This window comes from Salmo salar, chromosome ssa18 (genome assembly GCF_905237065.1).
Source record: "Salmo salar chromosome ssa18, Ssal_v3.1, whole genome shotgun sequence".
Lineage (NCBI taxonomy): Eukaryota > Metazoa > Chordata > Actinopteri > Salmoniformes > Salmonidae > Salmo > Salmo salar.
In genome coordinates this window covers 52,208,076-52,230,437 of record NC_059459.1, presented here as the reverse complement: position 1 = coordinate 52,230,437, position 22,362 = coordinate 52,208,076, and the positions used below count along the sequence as shown (strand labels likewise).

Below are 22,362 nucleotides of genomic sequence, written 5' to 3'. Positions count from 1 at the left end.
CCTTAAGAATTTACTGAATGGCACATGGTTGAGTTGCGTGATTTTCACTATCTGCTTGTTGGCCATATGACAGTAGCTCTAGGCTGTTTTTAACAACTTCCGGTTGTCACAGGAAGCTCTTGCTCCACACAAGTTGTCTTTGGGGTACACATAAACAGAATCCTGAATATGAAGTCTCTACCTTAAGAATTGACTGAATGACAGATGGTTGAGTTGCTTGATTTTTACTATGTGCAGGTTATATGACAATAGCTCTAGGCTGTTTTTAACCACTTCCAGTTGTCACAGGAAGCTCTTGCTCAACACACGTTGTCGTTCGGGTAGACATAAACATGATCCTGAATATGAAGTCTCTACCTTAAGAATTGACTGAATGACACATGGTTGAGTTGCGTGAATTTTCACTATGTGCAGGTTATATGACAATAGCTCTAGGCTGTTTTGAACCACTTCCGGTTGTCACAGGAACCTCTTGCTCAACACACGTTGTCTTTGGGGTAGACATAAACAGAATCCTGAATATGAAGTCTCTACCTTAAGAATTGACTGAATGACAGATGGTTGAGTTGCGTGATTTTCACTATCTGCTGGTTGGCCATATGACAATAGCTCTAGGCTGTTTTTAACAACTTCCGGTTGTCACAGGAAGCTCTTGCTCGACACACGTTGTATTTGGGGTAGACATAAACATAATCCTTAATATGAAGTCTCTACCTTAAGAATTGACTGAATGACAGATGGCTGAGTTGTGTGATTTTCACTATGTGCAGGTTATATGACAATAGCTCTAGGCTGTTTTTAACCACTTCCAGTTGTCACAGTAAGCTCTTGCTCAACACACGTTGTCTTTCGGAAAGACATAAACAGAATCCTGAATATGAACTCTCTACCTTAAGAATTGACTGAATGACAGATGGTTGAGTTGCGTGACTTTCACTATCTGCTTGTTGGCCATATGACAGTAGCTCTAGGCTGTTTTTAACAACTTCCGGTTGTCACAGGAAGCTCTTGTTCCACACACGTTGTCTTTGGGTTAGACATAATCCTGAATATGAAGTCTCTACCTTAAGAATTGACTGAATGACAGATGGCTGATTTGCATGATTTTCACTATGTGCAGGTTATATGAATCCTACAGACGAAGAACCGTATATGTGACATTTTTCAAAAAAACGAGATATACATGAAAAATCATTATTGGACACCCTTTTTCTATAGTGAACCAGTTTCACAAGCTTTCCACGCGCTAATTAACAATATGTTTAAATTTAAAGATAGGCTCTCGTGGAATAACCGTTTATGTGCACCACTCAGAATGGACGGACAAGCGCACAACTTTTCTGTTGCTGATGAAAATCACCGAAATGTGGGAAAGAAACGTAAAACAAAACTAAAAGAATGGAAAGACAGGCAAAGGAAGATCTTACGGGATGCGGGAAAACCCTATACAAATCGTAAGGGTCAAGAAAAAAATGGGAAAAGCTGTCCAAAAGAGGTATGTGGAAGAACCGTATATCAAACAATCAAGCTAGCTAGCTATAGAGTACAGTAACTAACATGTATGTTCTGGGTTGTCTAATTTGTAACTATAGAGAAAACATATTAGCTAAAGTTCGTTGGCTACTAACTTATACATTATCGTTACAAATGTTATTGCTAGATTATAGAAGAAACATAGCTAGCTACTTTTTGTCCATCCACCGGATGATTCGACATGGCTAGAGTAGCTAGCTAGTTATATGTAACGTTACACTGTATCCTGCAGGGAAGAGCGTGTTCCACGACGTGCAGAAAGGATTGTGGAAAGTTGATTGATGAGCGCAAGCTGCATCTGTTCAACAGTTTCTACACTGTCCCATACGAGAAACAACCAGCAAAACCATTCAAGGTGATGAGGATGCAATGTGAAGACTTCAGTCACCTCCCAGATTCTGTTCTCAAGCGACCAGCTGGACTACAGATCACTTCAGTGAGGTGGTTAAAAGTCACATGTATTGCACAGAGAATAGTTTACTAACATCCCATCAACATGCAACATGTTGTTCTAACAATAAAATATCCTAATGATTCCCTTTTTTTATTCATTACAATATACATCTCTGTCACCACATTTAGCATCAACTCTAAGCAGTTAATACTTATTTACTGCTGTCACCTCAGTACAGAAGGACGTTTCTTGCCTTTAGCATGGGTTTAACGCAATTCAAAACTTAATTGCAGATCATAGTGTTAAACGCAAAGAGAATGGTTTTCTGAACGTTTTGTAATATTGACCTTAGGGACCTGCATAATGGACATGCATATTGGCACATCACATTGATCCATATTTGATATGTACAAGTTGTACTTCTTTTGATTGAATTAATTTAATTGTATTCTATTTTTGTAGTTATTCTATGGTATGTTCACATTGAGGGCTTCATTTTAAATGAGACTAAGATTTCATGACTCAACTTTTAAGAAAAGTCATCGGTGCTAAAGTTGATAGACCACCTTTAAATGAACCTCCATTAAATGAATTAACTACATATTGCATTTAAGTTATTTACATGAAGGGCATCTGTACTTGAAAGTACTTAAAACATCATATCAGGTATTAAAAAAGGACATCTTACAAGTGTCATGCAAAATGTCACATATAGTGTTCTTCCACAAACTGAAATCATCACTGGAGATATACTGTTCTTCCACATTCTAAAAATTAAAACGGCAATAAAAAAAGTATTTTTTGAAATAACAAAAAATATCAATTGTTGTTGGAAGATATGAGTATGGTGAAATATTTGTCAACCATAAAACACCCAATGTGGTACACACAATGAATAATATAAAAATAACTGATTATCTTAAAATGGAAAAATTGTCACATATATGGTTCTTCGTCTGTAGGATTCATATGACAATAGCTCTAGGCTGTTTTTAACCACTTCCAGTTGTCACAGGAAGCTCTTGCTCAACACACGTTGTCTTTCGGGTAGACATAAACAGAATCCTGAATATGAAGTCTCTACCTTAACAATTGACTGAATGACAGATGGTTGAGTTGCGTGACTTTCACTATCTGCTGGTTGGCCATATGACAATAGCTCTAGGCTGTTTTTAACAACTTCCGGTTGTCACAGGAAGCTATTGCTCGACACACGTTGTATTTGGGGTAGACATAAACAGAATCCTGAATATGAAGTCTCTACCTTAAGAATTGACTGAATGACAGATTTATGAGTTGCATCCTTTTTCACTATGTGCGTTTTATATGACAATAGCTCTAGGCTGTTTTTAACAACTTCCGGTTCTCACAGGAAGCTCTTGTTCCACACACGTTGTCTTTGGGTTAGACATAAACATAATCCTGAATATGAAGTCTCTACCTTAAGAATTGCCTGAATGACAGATGGCTGATTTGCATGATTTTCACAATGTGCAGGTTATATGACAATAGCTCTAGGCTGTTTTTAACCACTTCCCGTTGTCACAGGAAGCTCTTGCTCCACACACGTTGTCTTTCGGGTAGACATAAACAGAATCCTGAATATGAAGTCTCTACCTTAAGAATTGACTGAATGACACATGGTTGAGTTGCGTGACTTTTCACTATCTGCTTGTTGGCCATATGACAGTAGCTCTAGGCTGTTTTTAACAACTTCCGGTTGTCACAGGAAGCTCTTGCTCCACACACGTTGTCTTTGGGGTAGACATAAACAGAATCCTGAATATGAAGTCTCTACCTTAAGAATTTACTGAATGGCACATGGCTGATTTGCATGATTTTCACTATCTGCTTGTTGGCCATATGACAGTAGCTCTAGGCTGTTTTTAACCACTTCCAGTTGTCACAGGAAGCTCTTGCTCCACACAAGTTGTCTTTCGGGTAGACATAAACAGAATCCTGAATATGAAGTCTCTACCTTAAGAATTGACTGAATGACAGATGGCTGATTTGCGTGACTTTCACTATCTGCAGGTTGCCATATGACAATAGCTCTAGGCTGTTTTTAACCACTTCCGGTTGTCACAGGAAGCTCTTGCTCCACACACGTTGTCTTCCGGGTAGACATAAACAGAATCCTGAATATGAAGTCTCTACCTTAAGAATTGACTGAATGACACATGGTTGAGTTGCGTGACTTTCACTATCTGCTTGTTAGCCATATGACAATAGCTCTAGGCTGTTTTTAACCACTTCCAGTTGTCACAGGAAGCTCTTGCTCCACACACGTTGTCTTCCGGGTAGACATAAACATGATCCTGAATATGAAGTCTCTACCTTAAGAATTTACTGAATGGCACATGGTTGAGTTGCGTGATTTTTCACTATCTGCTTGTTCATATGACAGTAGCTCTAGGCTGTTTTTAACCACTTCCGGTTGTCACAGGAACCTCTTGCTCCACACAAGTTGTCTTTGGGGTACACATAAACAGAATCCTGAATATGAAGTCTCTACCTTAAGAATTGACTGAATGACAGATGGTTGAGTTGCTTGATTTTTACTATCTGCTGGTTCCATATGACAATAGCTCTAGGCTGTTTTTAACAACTTCCAGTTGTCACAGGAAGCTCTTGCTCGACACACGTTGTCTTTGGGGTAGACATAAACATAATCCTTAATATGAAGTCTCTACCTTAAGAATTGACTGAATGACAGATGGCTGAGTTGCGTGAATTTTCACTATGTGCAGGTTATATGACGATAGCTCTAGGCTGTTTTGAACCACTTCCAGTTGTCACAGTAACCTCTTGCTCAACACACGTTGTCTTTCGGGTAGACATAAACAGAATCCTGAATATGAACTCTCTACCTTAAGAATTGACTGAATGACAGATGGTTGAGTTGCGTGACTTTCACTATCTGCTTGTTGGCCATATGACAGTAGCTCTAGGCTGTTTTTAACAACTTCCGGTTGTCACAGGAAGCTCTTGTTCCACACACGTTGTCTTTGGGTTAGACATAAAATATCCTGAATATGAAGTCTCTACCTTAAGAATTGACTGAATGACAGATGGCTGATTTGCATGATTTTCACTATGTGCAGGTTATATGAATCCTACAGACGAAGAACCGTATATGTGACATTTTTCAAAAAAACGAGATATACATGAAAAATCATTATTGGACACCCTTTTTCTATAGTGAACCGGTTTCACAAGCTTTCCACGCGCTAATTAACAATATGTTTAAATTTAAAGATAGGCTCTCGTGGAATAACCGTTTATGTGCACCACTCAGAATGGACGGACAAGCGCACAACTTTTCTGTTGCTGATGAAAATCACCGAAATGTGGGAAAGAAACGTAAAACAAAACTAAAAGAATGGAAAGACAGGCAAAGGAAGATCTTACGGGATGCGGGAAAACCCTATACAAATCGTAAGGGTCAAGAAAAAAATGGGAAAAGCTGTCCAAAAGAGGTATGTGGAAGAACCGTATATCAAACAATCAAGCTAGCTAGCTATAGAGTACAGTAACTAACATGTATGTTCTGGGTTGTCTAATTTGTAACTATAGAGAAAACATATTAGCTAAAGTTCGTTGGCTACTAACTTATACATTATCGTTACAAATGTTATTGCTAGATTATAGAAGAAACATAGCTAGCTACTTTTTGTCCATCCACCGGATGATTCGACATGGCTAGAGTAGCTAGCTAGTTATATGTAACGTTACACTGTATCCTGCAGGGAAGAGCGTGTTCCACGACGTGCAGAAAGGATTGTGGAAAGTTGATTGATGAGCGCAAGCTGCATCTGTTCAACAGTTTCTACACTGTCCCATACGAGAAACAACCAGCAAAACCATTCAAGGTGATGAGGATGCAATGTGAAGACTTCAGTCACCTCCCAGATTCTGTTCTCAAGCGACCAGCTGGACTACAGATCACTTCAGTGAGGTGGTTAAAAGTCACATGTATTGCACAGAGAATAGTTTACTAACATCCCATCAACATGCAACATGTTGTTCTAACAATAAAATATCCTAATGATTCCCTTTTTTTATTCATTACAATATACATCTCTGTCACCACATTTAGCATCAACTCTAAGCAGTTAATACTTATTTACTGCTGTCACCTCAGTACAGAAGGACGTTTCTTGCCTTTAGCATGGGTTTAACGCAATTCAAAACTTAATTGCAGATCATAGTGTTAAACGCAAAGAGAATGGTTTTCTGAACGTTTTGTAATATTGACCTTAGGGACCTGCATAATGGACATGCATATTGGCACATCACATTGATCCATATTTGATATGTACAAGTTGTACTTCTTTTGATTGAAATAATTTAATTGGATTCTATTTTTGTAGTTATTCTATGGTATGTTCACATTGAGGGCTTCATTTTAAATGAGACTAAGATTTCATGACTCAACTTTTAAGAAAAGTCATCGGTGCTAAAGTTGATAGACCACCTTTAAATGAACCTCCATTAAATGAATTAACTACATATTGCATTTAAGTTATTTACATGAAGGGCATCTGTACTTGAAAGTACTTAAAACATCATATCAGGTATTAAAAAGGACATCTTACAAGTGTCATGCAAAATGTCACATATAGTGTTCTTCCACAAACTGAAATCATCACTGGAGATATACTGTTCTTCCACATTCTAAAAATTAAAACGGCAATAAAAAAAGTATTTTTGAAATAACAAAAAATATCAATTGTTGTTGGAAGATATGAGTATGGTGAAATATTTGTCAACCATAAAACACCCAATGTGGTACACACAATGAATAATATAAAAATAACTGATTATCTTAAAATGGAAAAATTGTCACATATATGGTTCTTCGTCTGTAGGATTCATATGACAATAGCTCTAGGCTGTTTTTAACCACTTCCAGTTGTCACAGGAAGCTCTTGCTCAACACACGTTGTCTTTCGGGTAGACATAAACAGAATCCTGAATATGAAGTCTCTACCTTAAGAATTGACTGAATGACAGATGGTTGAGTTGCGTGACTTTCACTATCTGCTGGTTGGCCATATGACAATAGCTCTAGGCTGTTTTTAACAACTTCCGGTTGTCACAGGAAGCTATTGCTCGACACACGTTGTATTTGGGGTAGACATAAACAGAATCCTGAATATGAAGTCTCTACCTTAAGAATTGACTGAATGACAGATTGATGAGTTGCATCCTTTTCACTATGTGCGTTTTATATGACAATAGCTCTAGGCTGTTTTTAACAACTTCCGGTTCTCACAGGAAGCTCTTGTTCCACACACGTTGTCTTTGGGTTAGACATAAACATAATCCTGAATATGAAGTCTCTACCTTAAGAATTGCCTGAATGACAGATGGCTGATTTGCATGATTTTCACAATGTGCAGGTTATATGACAATAGCTCTAGGCTGTTTTTAACCACTTCCCGTTCTCACAGGAAGCTCTTGCTCCACACACGTTGTCTTTCGGGTAGACATAAACATAATCCTGAATATGAAGTCTCTACCTTAAGAATTGCCTGAATGACAGATGGCTGATTTGCATGACTTTCACTATCTGCTGGTTGGCCATATGACAATAGCTCTAGGCTGTTTTTAACCACTTCCCGTTGTCACAGGAAGCTCTTGCTCCACACACGTTGTCTTTGGGGTAGACATAAACAGAATCCTGAATATGAAGTCTCTACCTTAAGAATTTACTGAATGGCACATGGTTGAGTTGCGTGATTTTCACTATCTGCTTGTTGGCCATATGACAGTAGCTCTAGGCTGTTTTTAACAACTTCCGGTTGTCACAGGAAGCTCTTGCTCCACACAAGTTGTCTTTGGGGTAGACATAAACAGAATGCTGAATATGAAGTCTCTACCTTAAGAATTGACTGAATGACAGATGGCTGATTTGCATGATTTTCACTATGTGCAGGTTATATGACAATAGCTCTAGGCTGTTTTTAACCACTTCCAGTTGTCACAGGAAGCTCTTGCTCAACACACGTTGTCTTTCGGGTAGACATAAACAGAATCCTGAATATGAAGTCTCTACCTTAAGAATTGACTGAATGACAGATGGTTGAGTTGCGTGACTTTCACTATCTGCTGGTTGGCCATATGACAATAGCTCTAGGCTGTTTTTAACAACTTCCGGTTGTCACAGGAAGCTCTTGCTCCACACACGTTGTCTTCGGGGTAGACATAAACAGAATCCTGAATATGAAGTCTCTACCTTAAGAATTTACTGAATGGCACATGGTTGAGTTGCGTGATTTTCACTATCTGCTTGTTGGCCATATGACAGTAGCTCTAGGCTGTTTTTAACAACTTCCGGTTGTCACAGGAAGCTCTTGCTCCACACAAGTTGTCTTTGGGGTACACATAAACAGAATCCTGAATATGAAGTCTCTACCTTAAGAATTGACTGAATGACAGATGGTTGAGTTGCTTGATTTTTACTATGTGCAGGTTATATGACAATAGCTCTAGGCTGTTTTTAACCACTTCCAGTTGTCACAGGAAGCTCTTGCTCAACACACGTTGTCGTTGGGGTAGACATAAACATGATCCTGAATATGAAGTCTCTACCTTAAGAATTCACTGAATGACACATGGTTGAGTTGTGTGAATTTTCACTATGTGCAGGTTATATGACAATAGCTCTAGGCTGTTTTGAACCACTTCAGGTTGTCACAGGAACCTCTTGCTCAACACACGTTGTCTTTGGGGTAGACATAAACAGAATCCTGAATATGAAGTCTCTACCTTAAGAATTGACTGAATGACAGATGGTTGAGTTGCGTGATTTTCACTATCTGCTGGTTGGCCATATGACAATAGCTCTAGGCTGTTTTTAACAACTTCCGGTTGTCACAGGAAGCTCTTGCTCGACACACGTTGTATTTGGGGTAGACATAAACATAATCCTTAATATGAAGTCTCTACCTTAAGAATTGACTGAATGACAGATGGCTGAGTTGTGTGATTTTCACTATGTGCAGGTTATATGACAATAGCTCTAGGCTGTTTTTAACCACTTCCAGTTGTCACAGTAAGCTCTTGCTCAACACACGTTGTCTTTCGGAAAGACATAAACAGAATCCTGAATATGAAGTCTCTACCTTAAGAATTGACTGAATGACAGATGGTTGAGTTGCGTGACTTTCACTATCTGCTTGTTGGCCATATGACAGTAGCTCTAGGCTGTTTTTAACAACTTCCGGTTGTCACAGGAAGCTCTTGTTCCACACACGTTGTCTTTGGGTTAGACATAAACATAATCCTGAATATGAAGTCTCTACCTTAAGAATTGACTGAATGACAGATGGCTGATTTGCATGATTTTCACTATGTGCAGGTTATATGAATCCTACAGACGAAGAACCGTATATGTGACATTTTTCAAAAAAACGAGATATACATGAAAAATCATTATTGGACACCCTTTTTCTATAGTGAACCGGTTTCACAAGCTTTCCACGCGCTAATTAACAATATGTTTAAATTTAAAGATAGGCTCTCGTGGAATAACCGTTTATGTGCACCACTCAGAATGGACGGACAAGCGCACAACTTTTCTGTTGCTGATGAAAATCACCGAAATGTGGGAAAGAAACGTAAAACAAAACTAAAAGAATGGAAAGACAGGCAAAGGAAGATCTTACGGGATGCGGGAAAACCCTATACAAATCGTAAGGGTCAAGAAAAAAATGGGAAAAGCTGTCCAAAAGAGGTATGTGGAAGAACCGTATATCAAACAATCAAGCTAGCTAGCTATAGAGTACCGTAACTGACATGTATGTTCTGGGTTGTCTAATTTGTAACTATAGAGAAAACATATTAGCTAAAGTTCGTTGGCTACTAACTTATACATTATCGTTACAAATGTTATTGCTAGATTATAGAAGAAACATAGCTAGCTACTTTTTGTCCATCCACCGGATGATTCGACATGGCTACAGTAGCTAGCTAGTTATATGTAACGTTACACTGTATCCTGCAGGGAAGAGCGTGTTCCACGACGTGCAGAAAGGATTGTGGAAAGTTGATTGATGAGCGCAAGCTGCATCTGTTCAACAGTTTCTACACTGTCCCATACGAGAAACAACCAGCAAAACCATTCAAGGTGATGAGGATGCAATGTGAAGACTTCAGTCACCTCCCAGATTCTGTTCTCAAGCGACCAGCTGGACTACAGATCACTTCAGTGAGGTGGTTAAAAGTCACATGTATTGCACAGAGAATAGTTTACTAACATCCCATCAACATGCAACATGTTGTTCTAACAATAAAATATCCTAATGATTCCCTTTTTTTATTCATTACAATATACATCTCTGTCACCACATTTAGCATCAACTCTAAGCAGTTAATACTTATTTACTGCTGTCACCTCAGTACAGAAGGACGTTTCTTGCCTTTAGCATGGGTTTAACGCAATTCAAAACTTAATTGCAGATCATAGTGTTAAACGCAAAGAGAATGGTTTTCTGAACGTTTTGTAATATTGACCTTAGGGACCTGCATAATGGACATGCATATTGGCACATCACATTGATCCATATTTGATATGTACAAGTTGTACTTCTTTTGATTGAATTAATTTAATTGTATTCTATTTTTGTAGTTATTCTATGGTATGTTCACATTGAGGGCTTCATTTTAAATGAGACTAAGATTTCATGACTCAACTTTTAAGAAAAGTCATCGGTGCTAAAGTTGATAGACCACCTTTAAATGAACCTCCATTAAATGAATTAACTACATATTGCATTTAAGTTATTTACATGAAGGGCATCTGTACTTGAAAGTACTTAAAACATCATATCAGGTATTAAAAAGGACATCTTACAAGTGTCATGCAAAATGTCACATATAGTGTTCTTCCACAAACTGAAATCATCACTGGAGATATACTGTTCTTCCACATTCTAAAAATTAAAACGGCAATAAAAAAAGTATTTTTGAAATAACAAAAAATATCAATTGTTGTTGGAAGATATGAGTATGGTGAAATATTTGTCAACCATAAAACACCCAATGTGGTACACACAATGAATAATATAAAAATAACTGATTATCTTAAAATGGAAAAATTGTCACATATATGGTTCTTCGTCTGTAGGATTCATATGACAATAGCTCTAGGCTGTTTTTAACCACTTCCAGTTGTCACAGGAAGCTCTTGCTCAACACACGTTGTCTTTCGGGTAGACATAAACAGAATCCTGAATATGAAGTCTCTACCTTAACAATTGACTGAATGACAGATGGTTGAGTTGCGTGACTTTCACTATCTGCTGGTTGGCCATATGACAATAGCTCTAGGCTGTTTTTAACAACTTCCGGTTGTCACAGGAAGCTATTGCTCGACACACGTTGTATTTGGGGTAGACATAAACAGAATCCTGAATATGAAGTCTCTACCTTAAGAATTGAATGAATGACAGATTGATGAGTTGCATCCTTTTCACTATGTGCGTTTTATATGACAATAGCTCTAGGCTGTTTTTAACAACTTCCGGTTCTCACAGGAAGCTCTTGTTCCACACACGTTGTCTTTGGGTTAGACATAAACATAATCCTGAATATGAAGTCTCTACCTTAAGAATTGCCTGAATGACAGATGGCTGATTTGCATGATTTTCACAATGTGCAGGTTATATGACAATAGCTCTAGGCTGTTTTTAACCACTTCCCGTTGTCACAGGAAGCTCTTGCTCAACACACGTTGTCTTTCGGGTAGACATAAACAGAATCCTGAATATGAAGTCTCTACCTTAAGAATTGACTGAATGACAGATGGTTGAGTTGCGTGACTTTCACTATCTGCTGGTTGGCCATATGACAATAGCTCTAGGCTGTTTTTAACAACTTCCGGTTGTCACAGGAAGCTCTTGCTCCACACACGTTGTCTTTGGGGTAGACATAAACAGAATCCTGAATATGAAGTCTCTACCTTAAGAATTTACTGAATGGCACATGGTTGAGTTGCGTGATTTTCACTATCTGCTTGTTGGCCATATGACAGTAGCTCTAGGCTGTTTTTAACAACTTCCGGTTGTCACAGGAAGCTCTTGCTCCACACAAGTTGTCTTTGGGGTACACATAAACAGAATCCTGAATATGAAGTCTCTACCTTAAGAATTGACTGAATGACAGATGGTTGAGTTGCTTGATTTTTACTATGTGCAGGTTATATGACAATAGCTCTAGGCTGTTTTTAACCACTTCCAGTTGTCACAGGAAGCTCTTGCTCAACACACGTTGTCGTTGGGGTAGACATAAACATGATCCTGAATATGAAGTCTCTACCTTAAGAATTCACTGAATGACACATGGTTGAGTTGCGTGAATTTTCACTATGTGCAGGTTATATGACAATAGCTCTAGGCTGTTTTGAACCACTTCAGGTTGTCACAGGAACCTCTTGCTCAACACACGTTGTCTTTGGGGTAGACATAAACAGAATCCTGAATATGAAGTCTCTACCTTAAGAATTGACTGAATGACAGATGGTTGAGTTGCGTGATTTTCACTATCTGCTGGTTGGCCATATGACAATAGCTCTAGGCTGTTTTTAACAACTTCCGGTTGTCACAGGAAGCTCTTGCTCGACACACTTTGTATTTGGGGTAGACATAAACATAATCCTTAATATGAAGTCTCTACCTTAAGAATTGACTGAATGACAGATGGCTGAGTTGTGTGATTTTCACTATGTGCAGGTTATATGACAATAGCTCTAGGCTGTTTTTAACCACTTCCAGTTGTCACAGTAAGCTCTTGCTCAACACACGTTGTCTTTCGGAAAGACATAAACAGAATCCTGAATATGAAGTCTCTACCTTAAGAATTGACTGAATGACAGATGGTTGAGTTGCGTGACTTTCACTATCTGCTTGTTGGCCATATGACAGTAGCTCTAGGCTGTTTTTAACAACTTCCGGTTGTCACAGGAAGCTCTTGTTCCACACACGTTGTCTTTGGGTTAGACATAAACATAATCCTGAATATGAAGTCTCTACCTTAAGAATTGACTGAATGACAGATGGCTGATTTGCATGATTTTCACTATGTGCAGGTTATATGAATCCTACAGACGAAGAACCGTATATGTGACATTTTTCAAAAAAACGAGATATACATGAAAAATCATTATTGGACACCCTTTTTCTATAGTGAACCGGTTTCACAAGCTTTCCACGCGCTAATTAACAATATGTTTAAATTTAAAGATAGGCTCTCGTGGAATAACCGTTTATGTGCACCACTCAGAATGGACGGACAAGCGCACAACTTTTCTGTTGCTGATGAAAATCACCGAAATGTGGGAAAGAAACGTAAAACAAAACTAAAAGAATGGAAAGACAGGCAAAGGAAGATCTTACGGGATGCGGGAAAACCCTATACAAATCGTAAGGGTCAAGAAAAAAATGGGAAAAGCTGTCCAAAAGAGGTATGTGGAAGAACCGTATATCAAACAATCAAGCTAGCTAGCTATAGAGTACAGTAACTAACATGTATGTTCTGGGTTGTCTAATTTGTAACTATAGAGAAAACATATTAGCTAAAGTTCGTTGGCTACTAACTTATACATTATCGTTACAAATGTTATTGCTAGATTATAGAAGAAACATAGCTAGCTACTTTTTGTCCATCCACCGGATGATTCGACATGGCTACAGTAGCTAGCTAGTTATATGTAACGTTACACTGTATCCTGCAGGGAAGAGCGTGTTCCACGACGTGCAGAAAGGATTGTGGAAAGTTGATTGATGAGCGCAAGCTGCATCTGTTCAACAGTTTCTACACTGTCCCATACGAGAAACAACCAGCAAAACCATTCAAGGTGATGAGGATGCAATGTGAAGACTTCAGTCACCTCCCAGATTCTGTTCTCAAGCGACCAGCTGGACTACAGATCACTTCAGTGAGGTGGTTAAAAGTCACATGTATTGCACAGAGAATAGTTTACTAACATCCCATCAACATGCAACATGTTGTTCTAACAATAAAATATCCTAATGATTCCCTTTTTTTATTCATTACAATATACATCTCTGTCACCACATTTAGCATCAACTCTAAGCAGTTAATACTTATTTACTGCTGTCACCTCAGTACAGAAGGACGTTTCTTGCCTTTAGCATGGGTTTAACGCAATTCAAAACTTAATTGCAGATCATAGTGTTAAACGCAAAGAGAATGGTTTTCTGAACGTTTTGTAATATTGACCTTAGGGACCTGCATAATGGACATGCATATTGGCACATCACATTGATCCATATTTGATATGTACAAGTTGTACTTCTTTTGATTGAATTAATTTAATTGTATTCTATTTTTGTAGTTATTCTATGGTATGTTCACATTGAGGGCTTCATTTTAAATGAGACTAAGATTTCATGACTCAACTTTTAAGAAAAGTCATCGGTGCTAAAGTTGATAGACCACCTTTAAATGAACCTCCATTAAATGAATTAACTACATATTGCATTTAAGTTATTTACATGAAGGGCATCTGTACTTGAAAGTACTTAAAACATTATATCAGGTATTAAAAAGGACATCTTACAAGTGTCATGCAAAATGTCACATATAGTGTTCTTCCACAAACTGAAATCATCACTGGAGATATACTGTTCTTCCACATTCTAAAAATTAAAACGGCAATAAAAAAAGTATTTTTTGAAATAACAAAAAATATCAATTGTTGTTGGAAGATATGAGTATGGTGAAATATTTGTCAACCATAAAACACCCAATGTGGTACACACAATGAATAATATAAAAATAACTGATTATCTTAAAATGGAAAAATTGTCACATATATGGTTCTTCGTCTGTAGGATTCATATGACAATAGCTCTAGGCTGTTTTTAACCACTTCCAGTTGTCACAGGAAGCTCTTGCTCAACACACGTTGTCTTTCGGGTAGACATAAACAGAATCCTGAATATGAAGTCTCTACCTTAAGAATTGACTGAATGACAGATGGTTGAGTTGCGTGACTTTCACTATCTGCTGGTTGGCCATATGACAATAGCTCTAGGCTGTTTTTAACAACTTCCGGTTGTCACAGGAAGCTATTGCTCGACACACGTTGTATTTGGGGTAGACATAAACAGAATCCTGAATATGAAGTCTCTACCTTAAGAATTGAATGAATGACAGATTGATGAGTTGCATCCTTTTCACTATGTGCGTTTTATATGACAATAGCTCTAGGCTGTTTTTAACAACTTCCGGTTCTCACAGGAAGCTCTTGTTCCACACACGTTGTCTTTGGGTTAGACATAAACATAATCCTGAATATGAAGTCTCTACCTTAAGAATTGCCTGAATGACAGATGGCTGATTTGCATGATTTTCACTATGTGCAGGTTATATGACAATAGCTCTAGGCTGTTTTTAACCACTTCCCGTTGTCACAGGAAGCTCTTGCTCAACACACGTTGTCTTTCGGGTAGACATAAACAGAATCCTGAATATGAAGTCTCTACCTTAAGAATTGACTGAATGACAGATGGTTGAGTTGCGTGACTTTCACTATCTGCTGGTTGGCCATATGACAATAGCTCTAGGCTGTTTTTAACAACTTCCGGTTGTCACAGGAAGCTCTTGCTCCACACACGTTGTCTTTGGGGTAGACATAAACAGAATCCTGAATATGAAGTCTCTACCTTAAGAATTTACTGAATGGCACATGGTTGAGTTGCGTGATTTTCACTATCTGCTTGTTGGCCATATGACAGTAGCTCTAGGCTGTTTTTAACAACTTCCGGTTGTCACAGGAAGCTCTTGCTCCACACAAGTTGTCTTTGGGGTAGACATAAACAGAATCCTGAATATGAAGTCTCTACCTTAAGAATTGACTGAATGACAGATGGTTGAGTTGCTTGATTTTTACTATGTGCAGGTTATATGACAATAGCTCTAGGCTGTTTTTAACCACTTCCAGTTGTCACAGGAAGCTTTTGCTCAACACACGTTGTCGTTCGGGTAGACATAAACATAATCCTGAATATGAAGTCTCTACCTTAAGAATTGACTGAATGACAGATGGCTGAGTTGTGTGATTTTCACTATGTGCAGGTTATATGACAATAGCTCTAGGCTGTTTTTAACCACTTCCAGTTGTCACAGGAAGCTCTTGCTCAACACACGTTGTCTTTCGGGTAGACATAAACAGAATTCTGAATATGAAGTCTCTACCTTAAGAATTGACTGAATGACAGATGGTTGAGTTGTGTGACTTTCACTATCTGCTTTTTGGCCATATGACAGTAGCTCTGGGCTGTTTTTAACAACTTCCGGTTGTCACAGGAAGCTCTTGCTCCACACACGTTGTCTTTGGGGTAGACATAAACAGAATCCTGAATATGAAGTCTCTACCTTAAGAATTGACTGAATGACAGATGGTTGAGTTGCTTGATTTTTACTATGTGCAGGTTATATGACAATAGCTCTAGGCTGTTTTTAACCACTTCCAGTTGTCACAGGAAGCTCTTGCTCAACACACGTTGTCGTTCGGGTAGACATAAACATAATCCTGAATATGAAGTCTCTACCTTAAGAATTGACTGAATGACACATGGTTGAGTTGCGTGATTTTCACTATGTGCGTTTTATATGACAATAGCTCTAGGCTGTTTTTAACAACTTCCGGTTGTCACAGGAAGCTCTTGCTCGACACACGTTGTATTTGGGGTAGACATAAACAGAATCCTGAATATGAAGTCTCTACCTTAAGAATTGAATGAATGAAAGATTGATGAGTTGCATGCTTTTCACTATGTGCGTTTTATATGACAATAGCTCTAGGCTGTTTTTAACAACTTCCGGTTGTCACAGGAAGCTCTTGTTCCACACACGTTGTCTTTGGGTTAGACATAAACATAATCCTGAATATGAAGTCTCTACCTTAAGAATTGACTGAATGACAGATGGCTGATTTGCATGATTTTCACTATGTGCAGGTTATATGACAATAGCTCTAGGCTGTTTTTAACCACTTCCCGTTGTCACAGGAAGCTCTTGCTCAACACACGTTGTCTTTCGGGTAGACATAAACAGAATCCTGAATATGAAGTCTCTACCTTAAGAATTGACTGAATGACAGATGGTTGAGTTGCGTGACTTTCACTATCTGCTGGTTGGCCATATGACAATAGCTCTAGGCTGTTTTTAACAACTTCCGGTTGTCACAGGAAGCTCTTGCTCCACACACGTTGTCTTTGGGGTAGACATAAACAGAATCCTGAATATGAAGTCTCTACCTTAAGAATTGAATGAATGACAGATTGATGAGTTGCATGCTTTTCACTATGTGCGTTTTATATGACAATAGCTCTAGGCTGTTTTTAACAACTTCCGGTTGTCACAGGAAGCTCTTGTTCCACACACGTTGTCTTTGGGTTAGACATAAACATAATCCTGAATATGAAGTCTCTACCTTAAGAATTGATTGAATGGCACATGGTTGAGTTGCGTGATTTTCACTATGTGCAGGTTATATGACAATAGTTCTAGGCTGTTTTTAATCACTTCCGGTTGTCACAGAAACCTCTTGCTCAACACACGTTGTCTTTCGGGTAGACATAAACAGAATCCTGAATATGAAGTCTCTACCTTAAGAATTGACTGAATAACAGATGGTTGAGTTGCGTGACTTTCACTATCTGCTGGTTGGCCATATGACAATAGCTCTAGGCTGTTTTTAACAACTTCCGGTTGTCACAGGAAGCTCTTGCTCCACACACGTTGTCTTTGGGGTAGACATAAACAGAATCCTGAATATGAAGTCTCTACCTTAAGAATTGACTGAATGACAGATGGTTGAGTTGCGTGATTTTCACTATGTGCGTTTTATATGACAATAGCTCTAGGCTGTTTTTAACCACTTCCGGTTGTCACAGGAAGCTCTTGCTCAACACACGTTGTCTTTGGGGTAGACATAAAAAGAATCCTGAATATGAAGTCTCTACCTTAGGAATTGAATGAATGACAGGTTGATGAGTTGCATGCTTTTCACTATGTGCGTTTTATATGACAATAGCTCTAGGCTGTTTTTAACAACATCCGGTTGTCACGGGAAGCTTTTGCTCCACACACGTTGTCTTTGGGGTAGACATAAACAGAATCCTGAATATGAAGTCTCTACCTTAAGAATTGAATGAATGACAGATTGATGAGTTGCATGCTTTTCACTATGTGCGTTTTATATGACAATAGCTCTAGGCTGTTTTTAACAACTTCCGGTTGTCACAGGAAGCTCTTGTTCCACACACGTTGTCTTTGGGTTAGACATAAACATAATCCTGAATATGAAGTCTCTACCTTAAGAATTGACTGAATGACAGATGGCTGATTTGCATGATTTTCACTATGTGCAGGTTATATGACAATTGCTCTAGGCTGTTTTTAACAACTTCCGGTTGTCACAGGAAGCTCTTGCTCCACACACGTTGTCTTTCGGGTAGACATAAACAGAATCCTGAATATGAAGTCTCTACCTTAAGAATTGACTGAATGACAGATGGTTGAGTTGCGTGACTTTCACTATCTGCTGGTTGGCCATATGACAATAGCTCTAGGCTGTTTTTAACAACTTCCGGTTGTCACAGGAAGCTCTTGCTCCACACACGTTGTCTTCGGGGTAGACATAAACAGAATCCTGAATATGAAGTCTCTACCTTAAGAATTGACTGAATGACAGATGGTTGAGTTGCGTGATTTTCACTATGTGCGTTTTATATGACAATAGCTCTAGGCTGTTTTTAACCACTTCCGGTTGTCACAGGAAGCTCTTGCTCAACACACGTTGTCTTTGGGGTAGACATAAAAAGAATCCTGAATATGAAGTCTCTACCTTAGGAATTGAATGAATGACAGGTTGATGAGTTGCATGCTTTTCACTATGTGCGTTTTATATGACAATAGCTCTAGGCTGTTTTTAACAACTTCCGGTTGTCACGGGAAGCTCTTGCTCAACACACGTTGTCTTTCGGGTAGACATAAACAGAATCCTGAATATGAAGTCTCTACCTTAAGAATTGACTGAATGACAGATGGTTGAGTTGCGTGATTTTCACTATGTGCGTTTTATATGACAATAGCCCTAGGCTGTTTTTAACCACTTCCGGTTGTCACAGGAAGCTCTTGCTCAACACACGTTGTCTTTGGGGTAGACATAAAAAGAACCCTGAATATGAAGTCTCTACCTTAGGAATTGAATGAATGACAGGTTGATGAGTTGCATGCTTTTCACTATGTGCGTTTTATATGACAATAGCTCTAGGCTGTTTTTAACAACTTCCGGTTGTCACGGGAAGCTCTTGCTCCACACACGTTGTCTTTGGGGTAGTCATAAACAGAATCCTGAATATGAAGTCTCTACCTTAAGAATTGATTGAATGGCACATGGTTGAGTTGCGTGATTTTCACTATGTGCAGGTTATATGACAATAGTTCTAGGCTCTTTTTAACCACTTCCGGTTGTCACAGGAACCTCTTGCTCAACACACGTTGTCGTTCGGGTAGACATAAACATAATCCTGAATATGAAGTCTCTACCTTAAGAATTGACTCAATGACACATGGTTGAGTTGCGTGATTTTCACTATGTGCGTTTTATATGACAATAGCTCTAGGCTGTTTTTAACAACTTCCGGTTCTCACAGGAAGCTCTTGTTCCACACACGTTGTCTTTGGGTTAGACATAAACATAATCCTGAATATGAAGTCTCTACCTTAAGAATTGACTGAATGACAGATGGTTGAGTTGCGTGACTTTCACTATCTGCTGGTTGGCCATATGACAATAGCTCTAGGCTGTTTTTAACAACTTCCGGTTGTTACAGGAAGCTCTTGCTCCACACACGTTGTCTTTGGGGTAGACATAAACAGAATCCTGAATATGAAGTCTCTACCTTAAGAATTGACTGAATGACAGATGGTTGAGTTGCGTGATTTTCACTATGTGCGTTTTATATGACAATAGCTCTAGGCTGTTTTTAACCACTTCCGGTTGTCACAGGAAGCTCTTGCTCAACACACGTTGTCTTTGGGGTAGACATAAACAGAATCCTGAATATGAAGTCTCCACCTTAGGAATTGAATGAATGACAGATTGATGAGTTGCATGCTTTTCACTATGTGCGTTTTATATGACAATAGCTCTAGGCTGTTTTTAACCACTTCCAGTTGTCACAGGAAGCTCTTGCTCAACACACGTTGTCGTTCGGGTAGACATAAACATAATCCTGAATATGAAGTCTCTACCTTAAGAATTGACTGAATGACACATGGTTGAGTTGCGTGAATTTTCACTATTTGCAGGTTATATGACAATAGCTCTAGGCTGTTTTTAACCACTTCCGGTTGTCACAGGAACCTCTTGCTCAACACACGTTGTCTTTGGGGTAGACATAAACAGAATCCTGAATATGAAGTCTCTACCTTAAGAATTGACTGAATGACAGATGGTTGAGTTGCGTGACTTTCACTATCTGCTTGTTGGCCAAATGACAGTAGCTCTAGGCTTTTTTTAACAACTTCCGGTTGTCACAGGAAGATCTTGCTCCACACACGTTGTCTTTGGGGTAGACATAAACAGAATCCTGAATATGAAGTCTCTACCTTAAGAATTGACTGAATGACAGATGGTTGAGTTGCTTGATTTTTACTATGTGCAGGTTATATGACAATAGCTCTAGGCTGTTTTTAACCACTTCCAGTTGTCACAGGAAGCTCTTGCTCAACACACGTTGTCGTTCGGGTAGACATAAACATAATCCTGAATATGAAGTCTCTACCTTAAGAATTGACTGAATGACACATGGTTGAGTTGCGTGATTTTCACTATGTGCGTTTTATATGACAATAGCTCTAGGCTGTTTTTAACAACTTCCGGTTGTCACAGGAAGCTCTTGCTCGACACACGTTGTATTTGGGGTAGACATAAACAGAATCCTGAATATGAAGTCTCTACCTTAAGAATTGAATGAATGACAGATTGATGAGTTGCATGCTTTTCACTATGTGCGTTTTATATGACAATAGCTCTAGGCTTTTCTTAACAACTTCCGGTTGTCACAGGAAGCTCTTGTTCCACACACGTTGTCTTTGGGTTAGACATCAACATAATCCTGAATATGAAGTCTCTACCTTAAGAATTGACTGAATGACAGATGGCTGATTTGCATGATTTTCACTATGTGCAGGTTATATGACAATAGCTCTAGGCTGTTTTTAACCACTTCCAGTTGTCACAGGAAGCTCTTGCTCAACACACGTTGTCTTTCGGGTAGACATAAACATAATCCTGAATATGAAGTCTCTACCTTAAGAATTGACTGAATGACAGATGGTTGAGTTGCGTGACTTTCACTATCTGCTGGTTGGCCATATGACAATAGCTCTAGGCTGTTTTTAACAACTTCCGGTTGTCACAGGAAGCTCTTGCTCCACACACGTTGTCTTTGGGGTAGACATAAACGGAATCCTGAATATGAAGTCTCTACCTTAAGAATTGACTGAATGACAGATGGTTGAGTTGCTTGATTTTCACTATGTGCGTTTTATATGACAATAGCTCTAGGCTGTTTTTAACCACTTCCGGTTGTCACAGGAAGCTCTTGCTCAACACACGTTGTCTTTGGGGTAGACATAAACAGAATCCTGAATATGAAGTCTCTACCTTAGGAATTGAATGAATGACAGATTGATGAGTTGCATGCTTTTCACTATGTGCGTTTTATATGACAATAGCTCTAGGCTGTTTTTAACAACTTCCGGTTGTCACAGGAAGCTCTTGCTCCACGCACGTTGTCTTTGGGGTAGTCATAAACAGAATCCTGAATATGAAGTCTCTACCTTAAGAATTGATTGAATGGCACATGGTTGAGTTGAAAGATTTTCACTATGTGCAGGTTATATGACAATAGTTCTAGGCTGTTTTTAACAACTTCCGGTTGTCACAGGAAGCTCTTGCTCCACACACGTTGTCTTTGGGGTAGACATAAACAGAATCCTGAATATGAAGTCTCTACCTTAAGAATTTACTCAATGGCACATGGTTGAGTTGCGTGATTTTCACTATCTGCTTGTTTGCCATATGACAGTAGCTCTAGGCTGTTTTTAACAACTTCCGGTTGTCACAGGAAGCTCTTGTTCCACACACGTTGTCTTTGGGTTAGACATAAACATAATCCTGAATATGAAGTCTCTACCTTAAGAATTGACTGAATGACAGATGGCTGATTTGCATGATTTTCACTATGTGCAGGTTATATGACAATAGCTCTAGGCTGTTTTTAACCACTTCCAGTTGTCACAGGAAGCTCTTGCTCAACACACGTTGTCTTTCGGGTAGACATAAACAGAATCCTGAATATGAAGTCTCTACCTTAAGAATTGACTGA

General features: G+C 38.8%; 4 long non-coding RNA genes across 4 annotated transcripts; all 4 read left to right on the top strand.

Moving 5' to 3' along the window:
- Positions 1 to 1,378: 1,378 nt before the first annotated feature.
- On the top strand, positions 1,379 to 2,069 carry LOC123728644 (uncharacterized). Its single transcript, XR_006760276.1, has 2 exons — positions 1,379 to 1,495; positions 1,766 to 2,069. It is a non-coding gene; the product is annotated as an uncharacterized lncRNA (long non-coding RNA).
- Positions 2,070 to 5,289: 3,220 nt separating this feature from the next.
- LOC106566019 (uncharacterized) lies at positions 5,290 to 5,980 on the top strand. The gene is made up of 2 exons (XR_001319780.2): positions 5,290 to 5,406; positions 5,677 to 5,980. It is a non-coding gene; the product is annotated as an uncharacterized lncRNA (long non-coding RNA).
- A 3,571-nt stretch (positions 5,981 to 9,551) lies between these two features.
- On the top strand, positions 9,552 to 10,242 carry LOC123728643 (uncharacterized). The gene is made up of 2 exons (XR_006760275.1): positions 9,552 to 9,668; positions 9,939 to 10,242. It is a non-coding gene; the product is annotated as an uncharacterized lncRNA (long non-coding RNA).
- A 3,035-nt stretch (positions 10,243 to 13,277) lies between these two features.
- On the top strand, positions 13,278 to 13,968 carry LOC123728642 (uncharacterized). The gene is made up of 2 exons (XR_006760274.1): positions 13,278 to 13,394; positions 13,665 to 13,968. It is a non-coding gene; the product is annotated as an uncharacterized lncRNA (long non-coding RNA).
- The last annotated feature ends 8,394 nt before the right edge of the window (positions 13,969 to 22,362 follow it).